The following is a 12,243-nucleotide window of genomic DNA, read 5'->3' as shown; positions in this document are numbered from 1 at the left end:
TCCTTTATTACCCCCATTATATTGATACCCCTATCAATATAATATTTATAATAATAATGCTGAGACAGCCCACAAAGTTTGCTCTGCCTGCCTCTCTTCTACCTCTGACGCAATGTAGAGAAGTATGCACCATGTGGCATGCACGGTGCCTATTATAAGTGCACACAAGCTATGAGTACTGGAGCCAGCAAAGGCCAGAATGGCGTCAGATCCACTAAGGCCAGATTTGCAGGCCATTGTGAACAACCTGATATGGGAGCTGGGAACTGAACTTGGGTCCTCTGTAAGAGCAGAACCCGCTAAGCCATCTCTTTAGTCCCCTAAGGGTATTTTTGAGCATTTATTTATAGGCCTTCTATTTTAAGGAAGAAATTGTAGGTGTGTAATGTTCTGATGGTACAGACCAGGTCTGTACTATCTATATGGATTTGGGTAAATCAGTTGGCTTCTCTGGGCCTCACCTTGCTCTTGCACAGAGAAGGAACAATAATAGTGACTCTCTCAAAAACCTGGGATGACAGTTCAGAGAAATACAGCAGGCGATCAGCCTCCGAGTAGCACTTATTAAACAGCAGGTGTCTAATAAGTGCTTGCCGCTTTCAACATTACTGTTCTTGGGGCCATTATTTAACTACTGCAAATCAAAGTGAGTTTTAAATAGATGAGACATACACAAGAACCGGTTCTTAAAAGTCTTTCTGAACTGGCCTCCCAGGCTGACAGCCCCTCCTCGGTCACCTTTCTATCTTCCTTCTGTTTTCCCAATCCAAAGGGATCTGATCCCCTCTGAGACTTAGCCTTCTGTAAACCAATAACCTCAACTGTCTCCAGGTTCGTGCATCCCAGCTGTTCATTCTTCACATCTGGGAGACTCACACAGAGATGCAGAAGGATGCAGACGACATCACTGACTGTTGCTCCACAACTAGACTGCATACTTCCACACACCCCCAACACACCCCCAACACACAACAGGTAGCCGATAAATGTTGGTAATGAGCAACCCAAGTGAAGTGTGACCCCACATCTCAGAGGATCTGCCATTTGGCCAGGGGACACGCTGCTGCAGCTGGCCCGCAGGAGCATCACCTGTCTCCCTCAAATCCCCATGCAGCCTTGTTCTTAAATGTCTCAACAATTGAGCTCGCTCTAAACTTTCAGAATCAAAATCCACCTTCTGGGTTATGGTATGTGACAATCTGTGAGGCCTACATGCTGATACCTCAAATGAGAACAATGACAACAAAACAACCAGAGAGAGAGAGAGAGAGAGAGAGAGAGAGAGAGCTCTGCCACATCCCAGGGTATTTGTTATGTTTGAATCTGAAATGACCCCACGAGGTCAGTTGGGTTTGAATACTTGTCCCCCAGCTGCTAATGGAAGTGGGTCACAAGGATGGTTTTTGGAGGTCCCCTTTGCTCCTCGTAGTCAACAAAGCTAGTACAAAGCCTCTCACGAAATGCCATCTCTGCGTGTAAAGATGGCCAGTCAGGTTTGGAGGGTTGTCTGTTAAGTAGGAGTTCTTGCTACACCTGAGTTCGGATCTCATGTAAAAGCTGCACATGGCTGTGAACATCTGAAACCCCAGCACAGAGGCAGGAGGAAGAGAGGATTTCTGGAGATTGCTGGTCAAGTTTGGCTCCCTACCTGAAGAACAGCAAGCTCCAGGTTTAGTGAGAGACCCTGTTACACAGAAATAAGGCAGAGACTGACTGAGCGGAACGTGCAGCACCTTTCTCAGACCTCCTGCACACACGTGCACAGGTGTATACACCCATGTGAACACACACACACATACATAGCTCCTTTGGGTGAAGGGAGACTGCAGGGAAGGAGATCCTCGCGAATGCCTTTGATTCTCTTCTGACCCTCATCTTGTCTTTGGGCCGAGAAGCCAGATTTCCTTCTGTTCTTTTAAATTTAGTTCTCTTTGTTCTCTGTCTGGTGTTCTTCGCCAATGCAAACTTTTGAAGAAGATTCCGCTTTGGGGGAGTTTATAACAGCTGTAAAGATCTCTATTAACCATCCTTTATCAGTGAGATAAAGACCAGCTGTTTCACTAATTGCCCTTAACTGCTCGGACCTGATTATTAATGAATGCCCTTGCCTTGAGTTCAAACAGCTTAATTAGTGAAAGTTAAGTGTTCCCAATAAATTTACTAACCTATGATAAGCTTTTCTTTAATAGGAAATGTGCAGTTCTTAATTAAATAGAATAATTTACAACTCCACGTCTATTATAAGTAATGGCTGCCCAGTTCCCACGCTACCTAATTAGGTGCTGCTGAAGTGCCTCCGGAGCCACCTGATGGCACCTCTGACTGCTCTGGAGAAGCCAACTCACGAACAGCCCACTGGGGTGACGTGTGGACAGAACTTGTGTGGACATCAGGGTTGCAATTGATTTCCACTCTAGCACTCATAGGGGGCTGGCTGGCTCATCTGCAGGGGTGGTGGGAGGCAAGGAGATACCTCACCACTGGCAGAGCCCAGCAGGGAGGGCATGGGGCTGGGTGATTGCCCAGCATCCAAAATTAAATTTAAAAAAAGGAAAAAAGCTGACACTCCTTTAAACAGCTCTGGAGTCAGGTCTGGTTTTCCCTAGGAATGTAATTATTGTTGGTATAAAATAACCATGCAAGGGTTAGAGAGGTTCAGGGGTTGAGACCATTGCTCCTTCACAGAAGTCCCGGCATCCTTGCTGGACTCCACACAGCTTCCTATAACCCAGCCCCAGGTGAAGCAATACCCTCTTAGAGGCCAGGAAACATTTATTTTCTTTTAAATGTAATAGTCAGGTATGAGGGGGGTGCTTTTTATCTTAGCACTCAGGAGGCAAACACAGGTGGATTGCTGTGAATTTGAGGCCAGTCTGGTCTATATAGCAAGTTCAAGGTAAGTCAGGGGACACCTTTCTCAACCCTTTCTCAAAAAAATAACATAACTGTGTATATTACTGGATGTCATGCAGTGATGTAATACATGTCTACACTATGGAATGATCGGTTAGGATAACTGGCTTAGCACCTGACATTGTTTGCTGGTTGGTTTCTGTCAACCTGACATAAACCTAAGCATATCTGAAAAGAAGGAGTCTTGTTTGTTTGTTTTTATTCGGTATATTCTTTATTTACATTTCAAATGATTTCCCCTTTTCTGGCTCCCCACTCCCCGAAAGTCCCATAAGCCCTCTTCCCTCCCCCCCCCCCCCGTTCCCCCATCTACTCAAGAAGGAGTCTTAATTGAAAAAAAAATGTTTCCATAAGATTGGCCTGCAGGCAAGTATGCAGTACATTTTCTTGACTCTTGACTGACATTGGAGTGTCCCGCCCATTGTGGGCGGGGCCACCCCAAGGCAAATGTTCCTGAGTTGTAAAAGAATGGTGACGAGAAGATCAGGGCAGTAAGCAGCACCCCTTTATGGCCTCTTCTTCAGCTCCTGAATGAAGATTCCTGCCTTGAGTTCCTGCCCTGATGTCCCTCAGTGATGGAGTGTGGCCTGAGAGTTGTAAGTGAAAATAAACCCTTTCCTCTCCACATAGTGGCAATGGTACTTTGTTACACAATAGAAAGCCTAACTAAGGCAGACATCGGTAGCAAGATCATGGAATGCTGCTGTGACAGACTGGACCATGTTATCTGAGGGAGGAGTGTGGAAATGTTCGGAACTTTGGAGAGCTTGCTGGGCTGTTCTATGGAAGCTTGGCAGATGAGAATGCTAAGGGTACAGACGCTGGGGCATGGCTTGTGAGGTTTCAGAGAGAAGTGAAAACTCTATCTGGGCCATTTATGTGATATTTTAATGAAAGACTCTGTGGTCCTGCTCAGCTGGAGCTGAATAATGGGCTGTGACGAGCCAAAGACCAGAACCACTAGAGTGAGCGAAACCTTTGCTGGCTCAGTCGATGACGGTCAGCTGATACATTCCGCTGGAACTGGAAAATGCCATGTATCCAGCCTGTGTTACACAGCGTACCCTCAAACCCACTCCCATCCAGAATCTCAGAATGTGACTCTCTTTGGAAAAAGGGTCTTTGCAGATGTCACTGGGGCCTAGGAGGTCATACAAGATTGGACCTCAAAGTAGGGGTTCTAATGCTAAAGGGAAGGAAGAGGCTGGACTTCCAGGTCCCTGGAGGAAAAAGAGACAGATGCAAGGGAAGAGAGGAGAGTTCTCCATGCTTTGGAGAGAGAACAACCAAGCAGCTATGTGAGGTCTTAGGAGGAGGAGTGACACAAGTCACTCCTACAGGTTGTTCAGGGATGTTAGTGGGGACCAGATATATCATTGCAACTAAAGTTTAGGGCAGGCAGGAGGAGAGGAGAATATTGTTAAGGGCACACTTTTTCAGGCAGGAGATAGTAGCTCCCAGCAAGTGTGTCCAAAGGCAAGTTGAAAAAGAACAACTGGGCAGTGGTGGCGTATGCCCTTAATCCCAGCACTTGGGAGGCAGAGGCAGGTGGATTTCTGAGTTCAAGGTCAGCCTGGTCTACAGAGTGAGTCCCAGAACAGCCAGGGTTATACAGAGAAACTCTGTCTTGAAAAACCAAAAGAGAAAGAAAGAAAGAAAGAAAGAAAGAAAGAAAGAAGAAGAAAGAAAGAAAGAAGAAAGAAAGAAAGAAAGAAAGGAAGGAAGGAAGGAAGGAAGGAAGGAAGGAAGGAAGGAAGGAAGGAGGAAGGAAGGAAGGAAGGAAGGAAGGAACTGTGTGACTTTTATTTGTGGATTCTAGGGAAGCTGGGTGGGGCTGATAGTGCGGCCCATTCCCGGAGCTTAGTCAGAGTAACTGAAAAGCTACAAGCAACAGGCTAGAATCCTTTTGAGTGAGTTACATGTGGAAATAGGCTAAGTGTCCAGCTGCTGGTGAGCAGATAAGAGAGTGTGGGGCACAGACAGCATGAAACAGTAGTCAGCTGTGGGAAAGTATGAAATCCTCTTAGTGAAAGCATGGTCACTGCTTAATGAAACAAGCCGGACGAAGGAGCACCATGTGTTCTCACCCACTTGTGGCAGCTCACAACCCCTTAACTCCAGCTCCAGGGGATCCAGTGCTTTCTAGTATCCTCTTCTGACCTCTGTGGTCACCTGCATACACAAAGCACACATGCAAACACTCAGGCACATACATACACATTACATACATGCATGCATACATACATACATACATACATACATACGAATTTTAAAAGATATTAGAGAGCTTGACTGCACAGGATCTGAAAGGGGATCAGTGGAGAGTGAAGGCTAAGGGAGGGAGGGCGGAGGCCAGGAGCAAAGGCTCACCAACAGGGACCAAGTTAGAGTCAAGCCAACGCAAGGTTTCCAGAGTGCTATCAGACACTAAGGTGACCACGGATCACAACCATGTAGTGTAGATTTCAAAAGGCAGAAATAAATAACTTGACAGCCTTCAACATCAGTGATAAACATGTAAGAGAGAAAACATTTAACCTGCTTTAAACACTGCATGATGTACTCGCGTGTGGAAACACTGCACCTTGCCCTGTAATACACACATTTTTTGACAGGTTGGATTGTAGGCCTGTACCACCACGCCCAACTCCAAGTGTTCTTCTATTAAAGATGGTATGAGTGAAAGCTGAGGGGGGCGTGACTTACAGCTGGGCCCACAGGTCATTTTTTCCTCCTCTTAGAACTGCCTTCATTGTAACCCACAGAGATTTTAATTTTTACATTTTATTGATTCTTTGTGAATTTCACAACATGCACCCCAATCCCACTCATCACCCTGTTCCTTCATATCCAACCTTTGCCCTTGCAACCCCTGAAAAGAAAATAAAAAAAAAATAATAAAACTAAAAACACAAAACAACAGCAAAATCTCACTACGGAATGTCATCCGGCTAATTATGGTCAAAGTCTACTGTTGTCTGGATAGCTTTCTGAGCGGACTCCCTTTACCAGCAGTGCATTTCCTTTGACTTTATCTGGAAAGTTCAAAAACCCACACACACCTGCAGAATGTCACTGTGTCCTCAGTGAGATTGTAGATTCAGTTTCTTCTCTCCAACCAGCTCAGCTAGCACCCGGGATTCCTGAAATGCCTCTCCATGCTAATGAGGCACCTTGGTCCCTTAGCCTTCAGCCAAAGACCTTGCCCATCCTGGGTAGTCCTACTCTCTTAGCCCAAAACTATATACCCCTTGAATCACCCCAAGTGAAGTTCATCTGTCTCCCCCAAGCTGGTCCCACCTCTCACGGGCCATCCAAAATCCTATCTGCTGATTCTGTTCCCTTTGTCTTTGACCCTGGGGAGAAAGGAGACAGACTCCCAATGAAAGCTGTAGTTTGTCACAGCGTGTTACACTGTAGACCCTTTCGTCCACACTTCTTTGCTTGCAAATATTCACTGCAGAGTCATCGGTCTGGTTCAAGGTCTCTGGCTTCTGCTACACCATCAATACTAGATCCTCACCAGGACTCCTCTCAGATATCCTGTTGTTACTCTGTGTCATGGAGGTCCTATAGCTGTGGATCTGCAGGACCAGCCCCTTCACGAACTCCAGCAGTTTATAGATGGGTTAAATGGTGGGATGGAGCAACTCAAAGCCCTGGACCTGAGCCTGAGTGGTAACTGAGCTGGTCAGCCCACCAGCTCTCCCACACCCATGCCACCAGGGCAAGCTCTCCAGCGCTGCCCCAGCTAGCTCACCCAGCTGACTCACCTGGGCCCGTCCACCAGGGCCAGCTCCACTGTGCTGCCCAGGCAAGATGCAAGGCCTGGTTTTCCTGAATGCTGGAGCCAGTGAGGAACAGGCCAGCTCTCAGGGTTTCATGACACTACAGCCGGCCCATTCTCCCACCCACCACTGATGGTAAGGAGGTAAGGGCAGAAGGGCATCTCTCCCTCGCCTACTCTACCACATAGCAGATGAGTATCTGAGTATCATGGCCTGAGTATTTGTGCTCAAGCCCTCAGAGGCTGACTCTCCCACACTTCTGCAGCCCAGGTGAGGTGTAGAGTCTGCTCTCCTGAGTGCAGCAGCCAATGAGAGTGGGACCAGTTCTCCTGCTCTCCTGACCCTGTCCACCACAGATGTCGAGGGGCAAGGAGGGGAAGCAAATCTCCCCCAACCATGCTACTTCATGGCAGACCATTCTTGAAGGCTGTACATTTAATATAGGCAGCGTGAACTCAGCTGTCCATGGAGAAGGATTCCAGCTATTAATTAGAGCATGCATCATTTACTCTGTCAAATAGACAGTAACTTGTTAGGCCTCGAAGAATGAAACTATTCCTTCTAAATCAGACAGTTGTTGCTAGTATCATTAACAAATCTCACTAGCACATATCTGAGCAGAGCTTTGAACATTTTCAAAATAGTTTTCACTCTCATGAAATATTCGCAGAGACCCTGGAACAAAATAATAACAATACAGGTTAAGAAGAAAAGACACATCAGGATTTCATGATGTAGCCCAAAGTCTACAACCTGGGTTATTACCCAGGCTAGCTGGCCTGGACCTTGGGATCCCCCTGCCTCAGCCTCCCAACAACTGAGCTTTATAGGAGTGCAGCACTACACCTGGCTAATATAGAAATGATAACCCTATTTCTCTGATGAAGCAACTGGGTCTTCTCTTTTGCTTGACCCTCTGATTCCTCTTCTCTGAGCCACTAATCCTCCCTGGAACTCATAATCCCATCAACAACATATGACAGGATCTTCTGAACACACTCGCCTATCACACGCACACCTATGCGTTTTCACTACATGCACCTGCCACTTCTCATCCTGAACTATGCCACAGAAGCCTCCCAAAGCCTCCTAATAGCTCTGAGGCATCATTCATCAATTCCTGAAGAGAATGCCAGTCTCTCTCCCTTTCTTTTGCTACAAACAACGCCTCAGTAAGCACCTACTACAGATGTCCTGACATGCTGTGGCTCTTATTGCTGGGAGATGGGTGCCAAGGGCAGTATCGCTGGCCCAAAGAGCTATGCAGTTCTTTCTAACTGTTCCTGAGAGAATAAAGCAAGAGAGCATGGCTGAGGTGACTTCTGGAAGGTCAGAGGAAACAGAGAACATGGCCCTAATGGAAGCTTGTGGCGGCTGTCAGTCTCTGAGACACGGAGCTCTCAGGCTTTAAGTGGTTCATTCAATCATATTATCTGTGGTTTATATAAGTGGTATCATATTGATTGTCAAATCGATTAGATTGAAAGGTTCCAACCAAAGATTACACATGGAAAGAGACCCCATGGCGCTGGCCGCAGATGTACCAGAGGATGGCCTTATCTGGCGTCAATGGGAGGAGAAACCCTTGATCTTATGGAGGCTTGATGCCCCAGCATAGAGGGATGCTAGGACGGCAATGTGGGAGTGAGTGGGTGGGTGGGAGAGCACCCTCATAGAGGCAGGGGAGGGGAATGGGATAGGGGCCATGCAGAAAAGAAACCGGGAAGGGGGACAACATTTGAAATATAAACAAATAAAATGACCAATAATAAATAAATAAACAAATAAAATAAATAAATAAATAAATAAAATAATTAAGTCTCAAAAAAAAGGAAGGAAGGAAGGAAGGTGCATACATGGTTAGCAAAGCACACCTCTGGGTGTGGCTGTGGTGGTCGGCCCAGAGATTTGCTCCTGAGGGCTCTAATGAGTGGATTGATCTCTTGATGGATTGGCACTGTGCTAGCATTCTTTAGAAGGTGGCAAAGGGAGGAAGTGGTCCCTCTTTGCTCTTCCTTTATCCTACTTCTCTCTGCTTTCTGTGCAAGAGACTCCTCTACCAGGAATCTCACCACCAGAGTAGCTCACCCAAATGCATGGGTCTAGATGACTCTCCCAAACTGTGAGCCACCAAGAAAGCAAATGATGACAGATGCTTGGGAGGATTCAGGAAAAGAGAAATCCTTAACTACTGTTAGTTGGAATGTGAACTGCTGTAGCTACTATGATGTATATGGTCTTCAAAAAGACAAATCAGAGTTACTGTATGATGTGTACAAACCTGAAAAGCTCATAGCCAATATACCCCAGGGGTACAGGCACATCTGTGCTCCATTGCCTTGCTAGTCATAGCAAGGGAAATAGAAGCAGCCTAGTTGTCCATCAACAGATGAGTGGATGGTGACCAATTGGTGGACACACACATTGGAATTCTATTTACCCATGGAGATGAAATCATGAGGTACAGGAAAGTGGGTAGAGCTAGAGATTATTGTGCTAAGCAAAATAAGCCAGACTCAAAGACATGAATATGTTTCCTTTCACACACAGATTTAAAATTATATATACATGAGCAATATGCATGCATTTGAGTGTGTGTGTGTGTGTGTCCTTATGTGATGAGAGGAGCTATAGAACTAGATAGAAATTAAGGATATGGAATCCAAAGGGAGGAGAGGAAGTGGGAAGGGGGTCCTATCTGGGGGAAAGTTGCAAACCAACAAGGGGTGGGGATGAGAGAGGGCAGCGGGGGCCAACAGAGAACAAAGTATAATGACATACATGCATAAACATACCATAATTATTACTTTGTATGCTAACTTTGGGGTGTTTTGTTGTTTTAGGGGGAGGGTGTCTGTGTAGCCCTGGCTATCCTGGAACTTGCTCTGTAGACCAGGCTAGCTTTGAACTCAGAGATCTGACTGCCTCTTCCTCCCACACACTGGAGATAAAGGTGTGCACCACCACACCTGCTATCTTTAGTTTTTATAAACAGACATCAAGAGTCAAAATAAACCCTTTCCCCTCCACTTGCCTCTGTCAGAATTTTTTTAATTCATTAATTTATTTTACTTTATGTCTCTACCACAGTCTCCCTCCCTCCTCTCCTTCCAGTCCTTCTCCCCACCTATCCCCTGATCCATTTCTCCTCTGTTTCTCTTCAGGAAAGGGGAGGCCTTCCATGCATGTCAACCAGCCCTGATTTATCAAGTTACAGTAAGATTAGACACACCCTCTCCTAAGCTAGATGAGGCAACCCAATAGGAGGAAAGGGTCCCACAAGCAGGCAAGAGTCAGAGACAGCCCTTGTTCCCACTGATGGGAGTCTAACTTGAAGACCATGCTACACAACTGTAGCATACGTACAGAGGGTCTAGGTGAGTCTCATATGCTCCCTAGTTGGCTTCTGTCTCTGTGAAGCCAACCCTATTGTTCCAGGTTAGTTGATTCTGTAGGTTTTCTTGTGGTGTCTTTGGACCCTCTGGTTCCTACAATCCTTCGTCCCCTTCTTTGGCAGGATTCCCCAATCTCAGCCTAATGTTTGGCTGTGAATCTCTGCATCTGTTCCATCGGTTGCTGGACAAAGCCTCTCTGATGACAGTTATCCTAGGCGCCAGTCTGCAGGTACAGCAGAATATCATTAGCAGTGTCAGGGGTGGGCCCCCTCTCATGGCAAGGTCTCGGGGTGGACCAGGCATTGGCTAGCAGTTCCCTCAATTTCTGCTCCATCTTTACTCCTGCAGGACAAATTGTAGATCAAAGGTTTTGTGACTGGGTTGGTGTCTCAGTCCCTCCATTGGAAGACTTGCCTTGTTACTGGAGTTGGCTGGTTCAGGATCCCTATTCTCCAGTACTAGGGGTCTTCGCTAGGGTCACCCTCATAGATTCGTCACAAGGAGACAAAGTTCTAATACAATAAACATCCAATGTTACATAATGATCTTTAAGTAACCTGAATATTTGAATATTCACAAGTGGGCCAGACAGCTGAAAGCTTTGGGGCTGCACCTCTGCCCGCCTGAGAGGCACTTCCCACTGTTGCCTTTCATCTCTCCTAGATTTTGTATTGTTTACACATTTGTCTTCCATTTAAAAAAAATTTAAGTGGCATGTTTGATGTCTACAAATTACTTCTTATTAAGAAGGAGAGCCTGAGAGCCTTTTTAATGTCACCCTTGGTAATGCAGAGCTCAGGGGTTCTACATGCCATAAACAAACAAAAATAATGAACATGAACTGCCTTTGATTTCTGAAGTTCAAGAAGGCCTGACATGAACCCCAAATACAACCTCAAGTTTTCTGAAACACTGTTAAGATGCCCCCTTCCTATGGTAAGGACATTAACCGAGGGTGACCCTTCCCTGGTGAGAATGTCTTTCCTGGATGAGAGGAGGATGTGTGGGACAGTGTGGAAGACTGCAGGAGAATGCAGGAGAATGCAGGAGAAGGCAGGAGAGTGGGGGATAGGGAGAGAGAGGGAGAGAAAGGGAGGGAGAGTGAGAGAAAGGGAGGGAGAGTGAGGGAGAGTGTGGAAGAGTGATGGAGGGTGTGGGAGAGTGTGGGAGAATGTGGGAGAGTGTGGGAGGGTGATGGAGGGTGTGGGAGAGTGTGGGAGAGTGAGGGAGAGTGATGGAGGGTGTGGGAGAGTGTGGGAGAGTGTGGGAGAGTGTGGGAGAGTGAGGGAGGATGTGGGAGAGTGAGGGAGAGTGTGGGAGAGTGTGGGAGAGTGAGGGAGGATGTGGGAGAGTGAGGGAGAGTGTGGGAGAGTGAGGGGGAGTGAGGGAGAGTGAGGGAGAGTGTGAGCCCTCCCAGACACAGCCTGGGCAGTGTCCTCTTAGCCATCCAAGTGCTGCCTTACAGAGAACCCACTCTCCTATCTTTTTATCTGTTTCTCCTTATGGGCTCCTTTCAGAAGAACAGATGTAGGCCTAAATGTTGTTTTAAGTTTTCTAAGACAGTTTCTCTGTATAGCCCTGGCTATTCTAATACTCACTTTATAGACCAAGCTGGCATCAAACTCAGAGATCTTCCTGCCTCTGCCTCCCAGTACTGAAATTAAAAGTGTATGTCACTACAACCAGCCAAACATTAGATGGAGTGTGGGAAGTCTTATGGAAGAGTTGGGGGGAGGAATGAGGGACCGGGAGGGTGTGGGACTCCAGGAGAAGGCCAACAGAGTCAGCTAAGCTGGACCCTTGGGGGCTCCCAAGACTGAACCACCTACTAAAATTCATTCATGGGCTGGACCTAGTCCCCCCACCTCCACACATAAAAAACAAATGGACAGCTTGGTCTTCATGTGGGTCCCCCAACACCTGGGGCCAGAACTGTCCCTGACTCTGTTGCCTCCCTGTGGATCCTGTTCTTCTAACTAAGCTGCTTTGTCTTGCCTCAATGGAAGAGAATGTGCTAGGCCTGCAGTGACTCAATGTGCCACAGTAGGTTGATACCTGTGGGTTGTAGGGGGGGGGTGCCTCTTCTCAGAGGAGAAGGGGAAAAGGAGCTGGAGGAAGAGCCATGTGAGGGGGAACTGTGAGGAAAA

Source organism: Apodemus sylvaticus, chromosome 1 (assembly GCF_947179515.1).
Source record: "Apodemus sylvaticus chromosome 1, mApoSyl1.1, whole genome shotgun sequence".
Classification (NCBI taxonomy): Eukaryota; Metazoa; Chordata; class Mammalia; order Rodentia; family Muridae; genus Apodemus; species Apodemus sylvaticus.
The sequence above is the reverse complement of the archived record's forward strand: the minus strand, read 5'-3'. Positions refer to the sequence as shown.